The following is a 16,621-nucleotide window of genomic DNA, read 5'->3' as shown; positions in this document are numbered from 1 at the left end:
ATATATATATATATATATACAAGTCACTAACCGGTTAAGCAGTTAAAGAAATATCAGCAATGAAGAACCCTTAATCCAACTTTCGACCCGTACACAGCAAAATAGCAAGTATAGAGGAGCTTTAATGTTTACCAAACAAAACCTTAATTCTATTTTAAAGAGTAGAGAGCAATATTTTTTAGTATTCAAGTATGAGCAAAGTCAAGATGTCTGAGTCCCTAAACAATGAAAGGGAGCCTTGTTTATATACTAACTGAGAGGGGCACGGTAATAAGGGAAGAAATAATCAAGGAGCCAATTATAACATGTTTTCCTTAAACAAAAGGAGTATAAAATCAGTCCCGTATTTATTTATTCTTTTTACCAAACATAAACAAGTAAGAAATCTGCCTACTTTTAATTAAGGTAAGGAAATCAATTGAGAAGTCACTATTTTTACCAAGTTCAAATTTACGGACAGTCACCATACAAATTGACAAAAATAAATAAATATCGAAGGAAGGGAATAAATTTGGGATCACTTACGCACTATCATTACACGCCTTATTAATTTTAAGACTTACCATATTCAACTTTCAAACAAGGAATTCAAATAGTTAAATAACCTGTAAGTAAGCTATAATAGCTCAACTATTAATGCTATATACCAAGCAACTAAGGGAAATACAATTATACGCATGACAATATCATATGCAATAACATACTGAATCCAAAGCCATATCAATTAGTAAATCCATTTATGCTCTAATTGGTTTAAACGTGCAAATTGCTTCTAAATTGAATGAGAATCAACACTCAGATTAATTAATGGGTTAACTATCAAGATTAACAAATGTAACCAAGGTAACTGGCAAATTCAAAGACAAGTGCGAGATATCCATATTAATCTTGAGAAGAACAATGGAGCGTATGAATTTCGAGAAGAAAATACCATTAGAAAAAAAATAAAAATCGATAAAAATTAATTTAAGCTATTTTATATTAACAAGTAAATATTTGATGAGTTGTTTCATGAATAACAACAAACTATAAATAAACATAGAATAGACATTTAAAGGGGCGCACCTGGACGGATCCTTAGCTAAATTCGGAAAATTTACCGGAGCTTCTAGCTTGTTTCTTCGTACTCATGGCTGTTGGTCGGAGTTACTGTTTCTCTCACCGGAAAAAGGAAGGCAGTGGAGCAGCATTGGCTGCTGGCTGTTCTCGCCGGTGATTGCTGGTCGCTGGTGGCTTCGCCAGTCACTGTTGATTCTGGTGGTCCTCGCCATTTGCTGGCTGTTGTTGTCACTGGCTGGAGCTGTTGTTGTTGTTGTTGTTGTTGTCGTCGACTGGAGCTGTTGTTGCTGTTGTTGTCGCCGACTGGAGCTACTTGAGGCGCTGGCTCTCGAGTTGCTGTTCCACCGGTGGTCCTCGCCGGCTGCTAGTCAGACGGGGAGAAAAAAGAGATGGAGAAGAAGGGAGGAGAGGGGAAGGGAGAGAGAGAGAGGCGGCTGCCACCAGCAAATGGTGGTGATTACTGTTCTCGTCTCTGGCGACTGTTGGTCACCTGGAATCTCGCCGGCTGCTTGTTGGTTTTCATCAGAGGAGACGGGTGAGAAGAGAAGAGAGAGCAGTGGCGCTAGAGAGAGAGGAAGAGTGAATAAATTTTAGGGTTTTGATCTCTTAGAACTAAAATAGGAAAGGTTAAAAGGATTGATCTCGTCTATTGATTTAATAACAGATGAAGGGCTAGGATTTGATCTTAGGTTTTAACTAAAGGATAGACGGTTGAGATTAAAAGATGAAATTTTAAAATCAGATTGAATTGAATTTGGAATGGCCAAAATTGCAATAGAATTGGCTAGGATTGAAATGAAAGGGTGGCTATAATTGAAATACAATTGGAATTGAATATGCTAGATTTTAAAGGAATGAGAATAAAATAGGCTAACATTTAAACGATTTTGAGGAAACTAAGAAGATGCTATTCGATTAATAAAATACTACATATATTACAACATTTTTGTATAATTAAAATAACTTAAATTTTAAAATATTTGAATAAAATAATTACTTTTAGTTTTACTAATAATTTTAAAAATATTTTAATAATTTTATAAAGAGAGCATACTAAAATGTACAATTTTTAGACAAAATCGACTAAAATTTTAGAACTCAAAAATATATTCAAAATAAATATTTAATCGAATAGCATTCCCAAAAGGGTTAAAGGTCGGTCAAAATTGGGTATCAACAACTATGGGTGGTGGAAGAATCGCATACATGATTACATCAATGCTGAAGACACTGAGTTGTGGGACGTGATTCTTGATGGACCGTACATTCCCACAAAGAAGGTGAAAGATGGAGAGCTCACCACAACAGCTATCAAAACCAGAAAGGAGTACAATGAAACGGACAAGAAGAAGATAGAGAAGAATTATAAAGCAAAGAAGATTTTGGTATGTGGAATCGGGTCAGATGAGTACAACCGAATCTCTGCCTGTGAGACAACCAAGGAGATATGGGACTATCTTCAAATAGCCCATGAGGTAACAACACAAGTGAATGAGTCTAAGGTCGATATGCTTATGACTCAATATGAGAACTTGTGTATGAAGGAAAGTGAAACTATCTTCGAGATAAACTCAAGATTCACCTCCATAACCAACGAACTGAGATGCCTTGGTGAGCCTATTCCCCTAAGCAAACAAGTTCGGAAGATTCTCAAAGTACTTCCCAAGTCATGGGAAAGCAAAGTGAATGTTATAACTGAAGCAAAAGATCTGAAGACTCTTTCCATGGATGAACTGATTGGAAATCTCCAAACCTATGAGTTGAACAAGCAACAGGGGACAAACATGAATGAGGAAAACAAGGAGAAATCAGTTGCTTTGAAAACATCTCAAAACGATGTGACTGAAGAGGAGGACGAAATGGCATATGTTACTAGAAGGTTTCAGAAGATTATCAAGAAGCATGGAGGCTTTCAAAAGAAAGCTTCGACCAGCAGAGCAGCAAATGCAAATGATCTTTGTCATAAATGTGGCAAACCTGGTCATTTTATGAGGGACTGCCCCAGCCAGAAGCAGGAAACTCGGGACTTCAGACCTCGCAGAAGGGACCAAGTCCTAGACCATGCCAAGAGTAAAGCTCATGCTGATCAACTGGTAAAGAAAGCATTGGCTGTATGGGGAAACGTATCTAGCGAGTCCGAGGAAGAGACAGATAGTCCAGAAGATGTCTCGATGATGGTTGTGGAAGATGATGAAACTGTCTACAATTCTATTTTTTCATTAATGGCAAATTCTGATGATGAAGAGGATCTGAATGAGGTAACCCTTTCTAATCTCAAGGATGATCTAGATACTCTTCCCATTAATAGATTGAGAAAACTTGTTGCTCTATTAATTGATTTAGTTGATGAACTAACTTCTGAAAATTTGATGATGAGTGAAAAGCTGAGTTTGTGTGAGGATGAAAACGCAGCTCTCAAATGTCTAAAATGTCTAAAATGAGTGTTAGGATAGGTATCCTTGAGACTGGTAGTCTGGAATCTAACAAGGAACCTGGTACCTCTAAGGGTGGGAAGTGAAAACTCAGTAACTTTAAGGTTGAACTAGAAGAGAAACTTAAGACCTCTGAGTCTAAGTTAGTTGCCTCCCTAGAAAGGAATTCTCAACTAGTGAAGGATCTATGTAAGATCAAAGAAGAGTTGAACCACTCCCTCAAATGGACTGATTCGTTTAAGATACTCTCTAACTTGGCAAATCAGAAGTTCAACAACAGAAAGGGTTAGGTTGTAGACAGATAGAGCCTCCCTACAATCCTCATAGTAAATTTGTGTCTGTCTCTGACAACCTTTTGTGTACCCACTATGGAAAAAATGGTCATCTGAAAGAAAATTGTGAGATTTTGAGAGGAGTAAAAGAAAGGCAGGAGAAGTTTCTTAAATTAAGAAAGGTTTTTGAAAAAAAGAAAAAGGTACCTAGTCCCAGTTACCACTTTAGCAAGAACACTTTACCCCCATGGACAGGAAGGTTTCTCATTAAGCCTTTTGACAGTTTTAGGGAACTCCATTTGAAGTGGGTTCCTACGTCTAATAAGTGATTTTGTGCAGAAAATAGGAAGCAGTCAATGCTGGTACATGGATAGTGGATGCTCAAGGCACATCACTGGAGACACTTTAAACTTCCTCTCTTTGGAAGCACACCAAGGTGGTGGTGTGTCATTTGGTGGTGGAAAGAAGGGTTTTATTCTTGGAATTGGCAAGATAGGAAGAACATTTGATCACTCCATAGACAATGTACATTATGTGGATTGTTAGAAATACAATCTCCTGAGTGTATCTCAAATTTGCGACAAGGGAAATGAAGTCAAGTTCATGTCTGATAGGTGTCTGGTTACAAACTGTGCAACTAAAAGGGTTGTTTATGTCTGCCAAAAGAGTCAAAAATATGTATGTTGCAGATCTTGACTCTATTGAAGGGGACTGTCTTTCATGCCTGAGTGCTCAAACTGATGATGCAAATCTGTGGCATCAGTGATTGGTCATGCAAGTACCTCTTTGTTGAACAAGCTTGTTGCAAGGGACTTGGTCTGTGGATTGCCAAAGTTAAAGTTCTCAAATGATAAAGTTTGTGATGCATGTGCAAAAGGGAAACAAACAAGATTATCCTTCAAATCCAAGAAATATGTGAGCACAACCAAACCTCTGGATCTTCTCCACATGGACTTGTGTGGACCTATCAGAGTTCAAAGCAAAGGAGGTAAGAAGTATATTCTGGTAGTTGTTGATGATTTCTCCAGGTTCACTTGGAACATGTTTCTGCGGACAAAGGATGAGACGGTCGAACTTCTGATCACGTTTGCCAAAGCAATTCAACTGAAGGTTAACTGCAAGATTGCTAGTACCAGATCTGACCATGGCACAAAGTTTGAGAACTCTCAAATTGAAGACTTTTGTGCTGAAAATGGAATTAATCACAATTTATCCGCACCAAGGACTCCTCAACAAAACGGAGTTGTTGAAAGGAAGAACAAAACATTGGTGAATATTGCTAGAACCATGCTGATTGACTCAGGACTAGAAATGAGTTTTTAGGCAGAAGCAGTCAACACAACATGCTATGTTACTAACATGTGTCTTATCAGTTCTATGATCAAGAAAACACCTTATGCGTTGCTCAACAATAGGAAACCTTCAATTGCTCATTTGAAACCATTTGGTTGCAAATGCTTTGTACTGAACAATGGAAAGGATGACATTGGAAAGTTTGATGCCAGGAGTGATGAAGGCGTGTTTGTTGGGTACTCTTTTACCAACAAGGCATACATGGTTTTTAACAAAAGAACTCTATGTGTTGATGAGAGTATGCATGTGAAATTTGATGAGTTTGAGAGAAATGATGAACACAAAGAAGACCCTGATTTGGATGATCTGATCAAGGGAAAACAGGACAATGGAATCCAAAATCCTAGAAACAAACAGGTTGCGAAAGAAATTGATGCAGAACTCACAGAATAACCTAGTCCCTCTGGTTCAGCCTATGAGATATTATCTCAAAATCCAGAAGGTGAGGAAGGTGAATCTGATGTTGATGTGAAAGAAGAGATAACCAGAAATTTTGGATGGAACCATCAATCCTCAGATCCACTGGACAATCTCATCTCCCCACTTGATTCAGGAATACAAACTAGATCCAAAACAAGAAATTTGGTTGCATATTCAGCCTTCATATCATCCATTGAGCCTAAGAATATCAAAGAGGCTTTACAGGATGCAGATTGGGTAACATCAATGCAGGAAGATCTTCATCAGTTTGAGAGAAGCAAGTGTGGCACCTGGTCCCCAGACCACTCAACAGAACCATTATTGGGACAAGATGGGTTTTCAGAAACAAACTTGATGAGCATGGGATCATCACCAGAAACAAGTCAAAACTTGTGGTGCAGGGATACAATCAAGAAGAGGGGATTGACTATGACGAGACCTTTGCTCCTGTAGCCAGAATGGAAGCTATTAGAATCCTGATAGCCTTTGCCGCCCACATGGAGTTTAAACTGTTTCAAATGGATGTCAAGAGTGCCTTCTTGAATGGGAATTTGAAAGAAGAGGTGTATGTCAAATAGCCTCCAAGTTTTGAAGATGCTGCCAAATCATGTACTAAAGTTGGATAAAGCTTTGTATGGTTTAAAGCAAGCTCCCAGAGCTTGGTATGAGCGCTTGTCAAAATTCCTCCTTGCAAATGGGTCCAACAGGAGTAAAATTGATAATAACTTGTTCCTAAAATCTAGAGGTAAGGAGTTGTTGATTGTGCAGGTATATGTCGATGACATCATCTTTGGAGCTACTTCAAATTCACTGTGCAAAGAGTTACTGATTTGATGAGTAGTGAATTTGAAATGAGCATGATGGAGGAGCTTACTTTCTTCCTAGGATTGCAAATCAAGCAGTCTCCTCAGGGCACTTCTATATGTCAAGAGAAGTATATAAGAATTGCTCAAAAAGTTCAATCTACTTGAGGAAAAAGTTCTTGACACTCCTATGAGCACAAGTGTGAAACTTGATCTGGATGAAGATGGTGTTGAGGTTAATCAGACCATGTATAGGGGAATTATTGGGTCACTTCTGTACCTCACTACAAGCAGGCCTGACATAGTCTTCAGTGTAGGGATGTGCGCAATGTTTCAAGCAGCGCCAAAGGAGTCACATTTGAAGGCAGCCAAGCGAATTCTGAGTACCTGAAGGGAACTCAGGACCTGGTCCTCTTCTATCCAACGGGTGATTCGCTTGATCTAATTGGTTATGCTGATGTTGATTATGCAGGTTTTCTTGTTGATTGAAAGAGTACATCAGGCATGGCACACTTTCTTGGATCATCACTGATTTCTTAGGGACTAAGAAGCAAAATTCAGTGGCACTGTCTACAGTAGAGGCAGAATATGTGGTTGGTGCATCATGTTGTGCTCAGTTCCTGTGGATCAAGTAGCAACTGGAAGATTTTGGTGTTCTCACAGACATTATCCCTCTAATATGCGACAACACCAGTGCAATGAACATGGCCAAGAATCCTGTTCAGCATAAAAAGACAACGCACATAGATGTGAGGCATCACTTCCTAAGGGACAATGTTGAGAAGCAAAATGTGGTGATGAGTTTCTGCAAGACAGAAGACCAGTTGGCTGATATCTTTACAAAACCCTTGAGTAAAGAATGTTTCATCAAAAATAGGTTGAGACTGGGGATGCACAAGATCACCTGATTCCATGACATGTTTGCACAAAATCTTCCATTTGATTATGTTAAGGAGGGTAGGTATCTATACTTATTGTAATGCGTATTGTTTGAGAATTCACTTCTGGCACCTTAATGCAGGTATACACTCATGGCATGATGGCTGAAGGGAAGATCTAATCATACAGACAGGGCTACATACTAAATGAGACCTGGTCCCCACGAGGTTAGTATCACTTATGCTACACTTTGTGTATTTCAACGTCACTGTCACATGTCTCTTACCCATTCATCGCGTTAGTTTTAGACGTCTTTTCACTTTAAATCCAAGAGTCACTACTTTTCAGGAACCCGATACCTCTTGGACTTAAATATAAACCTAACCTCTATTAATCCAAAAATCTTAACCTCTTTCAAATCTCTTTTGTGATTTCTTATTCGTTCCCAAATTGCCCTTTCTTCTTCATCAAAATGACTAACTCATCTTCTTCTTCAAAGCTTCCCATTTCTTAAGAGATTGAAAACCCTGGTTCCTTCAGTTTCTCCACCCTTTCCCCAGAAGAATCTTCGTTGACACCAGTCTGTGGTGTTAGTGAAACGGGTGAGTCCATCACACCTCATACTAAAGTGGTGGCTTCTCCTACACTTCCATCTGGGGAGATCTTACCCTGCTCGCCTACATTAGTTCTATCTGGTGAGAAATTTCAAAACACAGAAGCCCAATCAGTCATAAAACCAAGTGTTGACCCTTCAATTGAAGAACTTGACGTATTATCTAGGGGAGTGTCTTCTACTATGTCTGAGAGGTTATTTGATGGAGATCTGCCTGAGGGAAAGAGTCCCGAGTTGAATATTCTAGAAGCAGGGGCAGAATTAGTGGTTGTACAAAGTTTGGCCTCTCTTAGAGGCGATGTTCAACCACCTTGCTGGAACAAGAGTTGAGGTCTCCGGAGTAGGTCTCTCATAGTGTTCAACCTGTGTTTGAACAAACGCCTAGGTCATTTGATGTTGATAGTGACAAGGAAGAGGAAGAAGAAGTTCCTTTGAAATGGAGCAAAATAGAGGTGCGAGGAGCCAACACTTTAACAGTTGGTGTCCCAGATTCGTAAATAGGTAGGAGTGCTCCTGAGGTTGTTCTTACTAATGAGCCCGCTGAGTTTGCAAAGGAAAGAAAAAAATGGAAGGGAAAGTTGGTTAAGTCTCACTCAAAAGGGGACAAAAAGAGGTATGGGACTAGGAGCGAAATGCAGAAAATTATGGGTTATGCCATAGCAGTGAATGTAATTCAAATGGAGAGGGCTAGGAAAAGAAGACGAGAAGGTCACTTGCCTGAAGAACCCACATCAACTCCTTTGCCTGTTGGGTCCAGTGATACTGAATTTGATGATATCAATGCATATGTGGTGAAACGAAGAAAGGAAGCTGAGGTTGAGAGGGTTAAATCAAAGGGAAGTCAAAAGTATGTAAATAAATCTCCTGTGAAGAAAAAGAGAGTGAAGAAAAGGGTTACTGTTAAATCAAATCAGGACAAGGGACCACGTCCTAGTGTTCCAAAACAAGTTGCAGACAAGGAAATGACCAGGGAAGAGCGCATAGCTGAAATGGAGAACCAGAAAGTGTTGAACGGCAGAGTTTTTGATCCTAATATTATAACCAAATTTGGTATGTCCAATTTCTTTGATGTTGTTTCTCTATAAGTTTGGGGCCATCTATTCGAACCCAGTACCTTATTTGCATGAACCTGAGGTGCGCGAATTTTACTACAAAATGGAGTTGTTAGAGGATGGAGGAATCAGGACTTCTGTCAAAAATATTAAAATCTTTCTAGATGAGGAAACTTTGGGGATCATTCTAGGTGTGCCTTTTTCGTAGTTTCCCTTTAATAAGTTGTACTCATTGGTTTTGCTGAGAAATGATTGGGAGAAGGATAGTGCGAGGAATCTGGTCAATTGAAGGCTGCAAGCCATCCAGTGAGTTCTCAAAACAGGCCACAAATCGTGGGGACATCAAGCGTGCAAGGATGCCAAAGAAGTTTCTCAAAGGAGAATATCAACTACTCTTTGAGCTCATCAACAAGGTGATAGTACCAAGGACAGAGAAGAGAACTGTAACATCTGATGCCGATCTATTTCTCATGGAGAAGCTGGATGAACTTGAGGAAATAAATCTCCCTGCTATAATGCTTGAACATATGCACAAGGTGATGACCTGGAAATTGGCAAAGCACAGCATCCCTTATGGATACTTGCTGAATTATGTGTTCAAACATTTCGAAGTGACTTTGGGACGAGGGGTACCTAGTACCACCAAGCAAATGTTCACTAATGCTACCCTGCTAGAATGTGAGTGTGTTGAAGGGAAGGACAGCGGTAGGTCTCAGGTGGCAGATCTTCTAGAGCAGCAAGCCTCTCTTAAACCAGAGTTGACTGATCTCACCGTGATCTTGAATGATAAGGAGGTTGAGATTGCGCAACTGAAATCTCAGCTGCAGAAGGCTGTTTCAAAAGGACCTGGTACTAGTGGTGTAGATGAGCACGTGGTGCAAAAGTTGAGAGCTGAGAATGAGCAGCTGCTGAAGACAAATGCCTCACTCAGTGAGGAAGTCAAGGCTCTCAACAAGCAAGTTATTCAGGCTCATGAGGTTGCAAATGAGCGAATGTCCTTGCTCATGCGTACCCTTAATCCCCTTTCCCCTCCGTCCTAAACGAGTCTGTCTCCCTAGTCTTTTCATCCCTAGTTAAAAACTCTAGTGGCTATGTGTAATGTTTTGAATGACTCATGTGGTCAGCTTTTGTGATCTAATGCTAATTGTTATTGTGCCTTGTTTAGTATGGTTTACTACTCTCTTTATGCTTACATATACACGCTCTGTGTGGCCCATGGCCCAGATATCTTAAATGTTTTTCATTAACTCGTATATGTGTACTGCTATTCATTTAAAATGATGTCAAAATGGGGAATTTTTGGTAATTTGTTGTGAAATAAGAAGGGAACTGAACTAAGGGGTAAGAACAGTGATATGGGGAATAGGTGACAGGGGGAACTAATGTAATTTTTGAATGAATGCTTAACACTCATGTGAGGTTGCTTGTAGGTTGTTTGTCATCATAAAAAAGGGGGAAACTGATAAGTCTTAATGCTCCCAGATGTTTTGATGATCTCCTCACAAGTGCAGGGGCCCGGTCATATGCAGAGTATGCTTGTCTAGGGTCATATGTTGTACAGCTGGAAAGTTGTATGCGTCAGAAAGTTGGTAAGGTCGCCAGTGTACTACACCAACCAGAAGTGACGAGGTTGTTTGTCCAAAGGGTATTAACTCTTGATGTTTGATATATTCAAGACAAAAACAACAAACAACTCATTCATTCAAAGAGAGATATTCAAGCTTCAAAACAACAGGGACCTGATAGATTGCATTATTGCTTCCTGTACCAGCTGTTACTTTTGACTGCCTGCAATTGTGCGTATATTGTAGGAATCGTTTCTCTTGTGATAGAAACGTTTCAATCTTGGGTGAATCATTGTAAGAACTTAGTTGTGGGTAACTTAGTATCTTTCATCAAAGTCTATATTAATCATTTGGGTTAGTATAGTGGGCAGTGTTGTATCTGCTTAGGCTCATTTAAGTAATATGTGGTATTACTTAGTGTGGAGATTAGCAGGTTAATCTCGTGTTGTAAATTGGGTTTTACTTTTGCTTGTGAAGTTTAGTAAAAGCAGTTTGAAAAACCCTGTGAGACAGGTCGTGGTTTTACTCCCTTGAGCAAAGAGGTTTCCACGTAAAGTTGTGTGTGCAATCTTTACTTTTAGCATTTATTTACTTTCTATTATTGTAATCGTGTTTAGGACCTGGTCCTATCGTAACTAGTGGACGCATACATTCCAACACCCCCCTTAAAACGTTAATGGAATTGGAGTATTTATAGTAGGAGAATGGAATCGATTGGGGGGAAACCAGTGAGGAAGATTGGATTTCAAATTCGAAATTCAAATAGTTCGTGGAAAGGAAAACGTTGAAAGCTGTCAACAGTACCAATTTACACAATCTTCAACAGATTGAGGAGGATCGTCCGATTACAAGTGAAGGACGAGTGAGGTGTGAGATTTCAACACCTCACTATTCTCAAACGGCTCTTGTACGAGAGGATAAGAAGAGAGAGGAGAGGATGCAACTTTTTTTTGGAATTACCGGATTTATGCGACTAGTCGCTGGATTTTTGAGTTTCGCTTGCATCTGGGTTTGGACGAGTTTCTGGGCTTGCTGACATTGTTCTGGTCGCGAAGAAGACAAGCTACAGGGGTCTGGGTCGGGTCGCATATGCTGTTGTTGTATGTTTTGTATGTTGGGTATGTTGGGATGGGATGGGAATTATTTGTTGGAATGGGCTTGGGTTGCTGAAAATTAGAAATTGGCCCAAATAAGAAAAGGGGTTAGATCTTTTAAGGAATAGTCATATTGCGTTTAATTTAGATGAACTAATATTAATTAATTAACGAGCTTCTTGATCTTAACGAAATATAACAATTATTTCTACTATAAAATAATTAATTTAATTACAAACTAATTAACTCGAAATTATAAATATAACTTAAACTAAATTAATAAAATATTTAACTGAAATGTAAAATCTTTGTGATGATTTTCAAATATTTATAAAATAACGTGATTATAAAAATATACATATACATTATTTAAAATTATTAAAATTATTAAAAATGACAAAATAACTTTAAAATAACTTGAAAGTATTTTGAATATTCATAAAATATACTAATTATATATAATTATATAGAACAAAAAAAAAATATAAAAATGACAAACTATTTAAAATAACTTGCAAACTATATTATTATTATTTTTTAAAATTTTATATGACTAATTATTTTAAATCGTTTGAAATTGAAGAAGCTCGATGATTAATTTATATTGTGGAGGGTCAAAATTGGGTGTCAACAAAAATTATCCATACAAAAAATAAGTGTTAAAGAAAAATCTTAATGTAAACAACTGTTGTTAATCTGAACCATTCACATTCAGACCTCTATTAAGTTCAAACAAACTAATTTTCAATAAAAGAATATGTTTTATGAAAATTTGTTCTTCAAAATGATGTTCATGAAATGCGTGTTACGAACATTATACATATGAGATATCACATGAGTTTGCATTTTTTCTTAAATGACAATAATTAATTTCATAAACGATACAATAGTAGTCCTAGAATCTTTTGTACAAGTGAGTAAAACAACCTGTTTTGACCATTATACATGTGAAATATCACATGTATTTGAATTTTTCTTGACTAGATGTGAAATATCATTTGTATTTGATTTTCTCTTGACTGGTAATATGATTATATTCGTAAATGACAAAAAATGTTAATGTTGAATTTTATGTAATATCACATTAATTTTCCTTTTTCTTAAATGGTAATAATATTTTCATAAACGACAAAATAGCAGTCCTGTAATTTTTTTGTACAAGTGAGCAAAACAACGTGGTTTGACCATTATACATTTTGATTTTTCTTGACTAAATGTGAAATATCACATGTATTTAATTTTTTTCTTGACTGATAATATGATTATATTCGTAAACGACAAAAGTAGAGTCTTCTTCTCATCTTAGAGAAACTCTATAAATTCTAATGAGTTACTCACTTATTTGCATATTCTTTCTTACACAAGAAAGTGAAATACATTCTTAATCATCTTGACTGAATTTTGCTTGTCTTCAAATATCTAGAGTTCCTCTCTTCAAATCACCCATCACATACAATGAGGAATTCTATGCTACGCTTTGTTCTAACTCTTGTCAATCTTAAATGTAGGTGCTTTGTAAATTTATACACGCAGAAAACATATTCTTCCAAGAGTTGTTATTGAAGTGTGCATAAGAAGCTAGGCAATGACTCTAATTTTCCTAAACCGAACCCTCAGATTCTCATCAATTGTGCTTGTTGAATTCATGTATTCCCTCACTAGGCATAAGTTCTTCAAAATGTTAAAGAGAGATTCATCAAGAGAATGCCTTCCTTTTATTTGTAAGGATATCAAGAAGGAAAGGCAGAAGTGTGAGGGAAATGTAGCAACGTGTTTCTATCCCTTCAGATCATCTTAGAAGAACTTCTGATTTTCCTTGTCGACATCCTTAGCACAACTAAAGGTGGAAAAGAAGGTAGTCTTTTGACGGAGATTCTTTTCCACATATTGAACAACTTATGCTAGCGAGAGAACATCCGTGGATTTGACAAACCGACTTGAGAACTTGAGGGGTTGTCTTTAGGAGAAATGGATCCATTCTCTGGGTTTCTGATGCTCACTTCCATAACTCCTCTTGGAGAAGAACCATCGTGTTTCTCCTTTTCCATCTCAAACATTATGAGGTCTACAACAAGAAGATCATCCATGTGAAAGAATTACAATCTTTTTGGAATACAACTGATCTCGCCTTGAGCAGAAGCCGAGGAAGAGAGATCCTTCTATCTATCAACAACAAATTTGTTTTCCGAGGTATGTACTGCATCCAATAATTAGTTCTAAATTATTCAAATCATAAACTAACATACTAAATCTTTCCTCTTATACATTCCTTGGTGTTGCATCAAAGAAAGTATAACTAATTCCAAAATCAAGAATTCAAAACGATTGCAGGCTGGTGGTGCATGCTTCACAGAGGAAATCGATTGCAAGGTAGCGGATGACCAACAAAGCATGGAAGTAATGTTTTTGTTGTAATTAACATGTAATTGTAACCTTCGTACTACCTCTATTCCTAGTGATGCAATTTCTCATTATATTCTCTTGTTTCACTATATCAAAGCATTTACAGTTGATTTGCTTGTCTCACTGTATCGTGTCAAATTGTTAGAGAAGTGAGAAATCATATATTTATTTTATGAACATTTTCTTAGTGGGTAAATCGAAAACCGAACTGTTGATGACCAAAAATCGATAAAAAATATGCTATTGGTTTAGTATATTTTTTTAGAAAAACGATAAACCAAATCGATAATACATAAATTCGATGCACTCCCAAAAAAAGGTCTCTTAAGAGTCTTGCTTTCCAATTAAATATTACAAAACATATGCCCCAAAAAAAATATTCTCTAAAAAGTTTTTTCCTGTGAAGTTAATTTTTCCTAGCAAACTTATGTATACTTAAGGATATTTTGACCTACAATTTTTTATTAAATAAGCACTAAGAAAAAGTTAAGGATCACAAATTTAAAGGACAAAAATGAAAAAATAAAACCATAAAAAAAAGAAAGATAGTTCGTACATTTTTTTAATGATCAATTATTATAAATTAAGTGATCATTTAAATGAAAAAATAAAAAACCATCAAAAAATAGAGATAGTTCGTACATTTCTTTTAATGATCAATTATTATAAATTAAGTGATCATTCAACCATTCAATCATCTGACTCACTTGTGCAATATTATTTTCTTGTATCAAAGTATATAATCATCATAAGGTGATGGAATAGCAATAGAGATCAGACTAAAGAACTTTGTGATTGGACACTTTCATCAAATTTAAAGGACTTATCTGCCATAATGGTTGCCATACAATTTTGAACAGGTAAATACAAATTAAATTTGCATATAAAAATTTACATGTTGCTTTTGTTAATTAGCTTTGACTCCTACTTTAAGAAAATAAAACTAAAATGACATCAATTTGGTCTGAGTCTCCTTTATTATTAGTATTATTTTATCATTTGCCTCTTGAATGAGTGGATATGTTATGTGTCCAAACAACAAAACCAAATGAAAAATTCTAGAATACATTGTAGGATTTTGTCTTATTATGTTTCCTTTGTATGCCTACCTTGTCAAATCGATTTTTTTTATTTTATGAAATGGGCTCTTTTATGGCTTAATTCCAATAAATTTAGTAGGAAAAAGAGCATAAATATTAAATTATATATGTTTGAACTATAATATTTCTCCTCTAAAATGTTTGTGTATTATTTTGACCTTAATTAGAATTAGCGGTATACCTAATTCTAGGAGGGTTCATAATTTGATAAAAAAATCGATTCAAATTGCAGATTAAATTGAACTAATTAAATAAATTAATAATTCTTTTGAGTTTAATTTGATTTTTAATAAATCAGTAATATTTGATTGTTTAGTTTATTGGAATTAAATAGAAGATAAAATCGAATGAAATGGACCAAGTGTATACATAATTTTTGTATATATATATATAACCATAAATATTTCATATAATTTTTCATTCATGCCCTTAAGCTATGTGAAATGAACAAAAATGTCCTTCATTTATGGTTTGGTACAAAAATACCCCTATTATTACTTAATGTGTCAAAAATGTCATTTTTCCAAATAACTATATTATTTATTTTCTTTTTAACACAATTTTTTTCTAAGAATATTTTTTAAGTTAGAAAATGTTTATCCTACTTCAATTTGAAAAAAATAAAAATAAAATTCTTATTTTATTATAATTGTTTTTTTTGTTATATATATAAAGATTAATGATGGATTTACTATGATCTTATATATATGACATATATTATCCATTGAAAGGGAATATGACATATATTATCCGTTAAAAGGGTACATGAAGTTATTCTATTTTAATTGATGAAATGAAATTAAGAAGAAAAAAAAATAATTTCCGACATTTTTATTATTTAAAGTGATTTTAAAAGAAAGAAAACAAGAATATGGTTTTTCAATAATATTTTTATTAGGAACAAGATGTGTTTAAAAAGAAAAGAAAAAATATATTTATTCAAAAATAGTAACAGTAACGGTATTTCTGGACCAAACTATCAACGACGAGGGCATTTTTGGACAACAGTGTTGACGGCAAGAGCATTTTTGAGCCAAACTATAAACGGATGACATTTATATTCATTTCACATAATTTAAGGACCTTTTCTGTTAATTTTTTATTGAATAAACTAATGGACTTTAGGTCTGACCCATTTCTCAATCTAAAAAAGACAAAGAATCAAAATCAAGTCATATGAAAAATAACTATGACATTTTAACCAAGACTTCATAATATTTCTTATAGCATTTATTCACATAATTAAATCATCCAGATCTAAAAGATATTTTCTACATCATTCAAGAAAATTATAGCTATCATAATAAAATTGTATTAAAGAACCATAAGTTGGTAAAAAATGAAAAAATATTTTCCAACTATAGTAAAAAAGAAAGAGAGAAATACAATTAAAATTTCTTTAAAATCAAATCAAACCAATAACAATCAAGTCAATAAATATGAATGATATTCGATTTAAAATGATTTTTTAAAATTAAAAATCAATAAAACAAATTATTTTATTTTAAGCAAAAACTGACATTGGAATTCCACCACCCCACCCACCCACCCATACTTAATTACCCACATAATCTCC

This window comes from Solanum tuberosum, unplaced genomic scaffold (assembly GCF_000226075.1).
Source record: "Solanum tuberosum cultivar DM 1-3 516 R44 unplaced genomic scaffold, SolTub_3.0 scf00016, whole genome shotgun sequence".
NCBI lineage: Eukaryota > Viridiplantae > Streptophyta > Magnoliopsida > Solanales > Solanaceae > Solanum > Solanum tuberosum.
Note: the sequence above shows the minus strand (reverse complement) of the source record.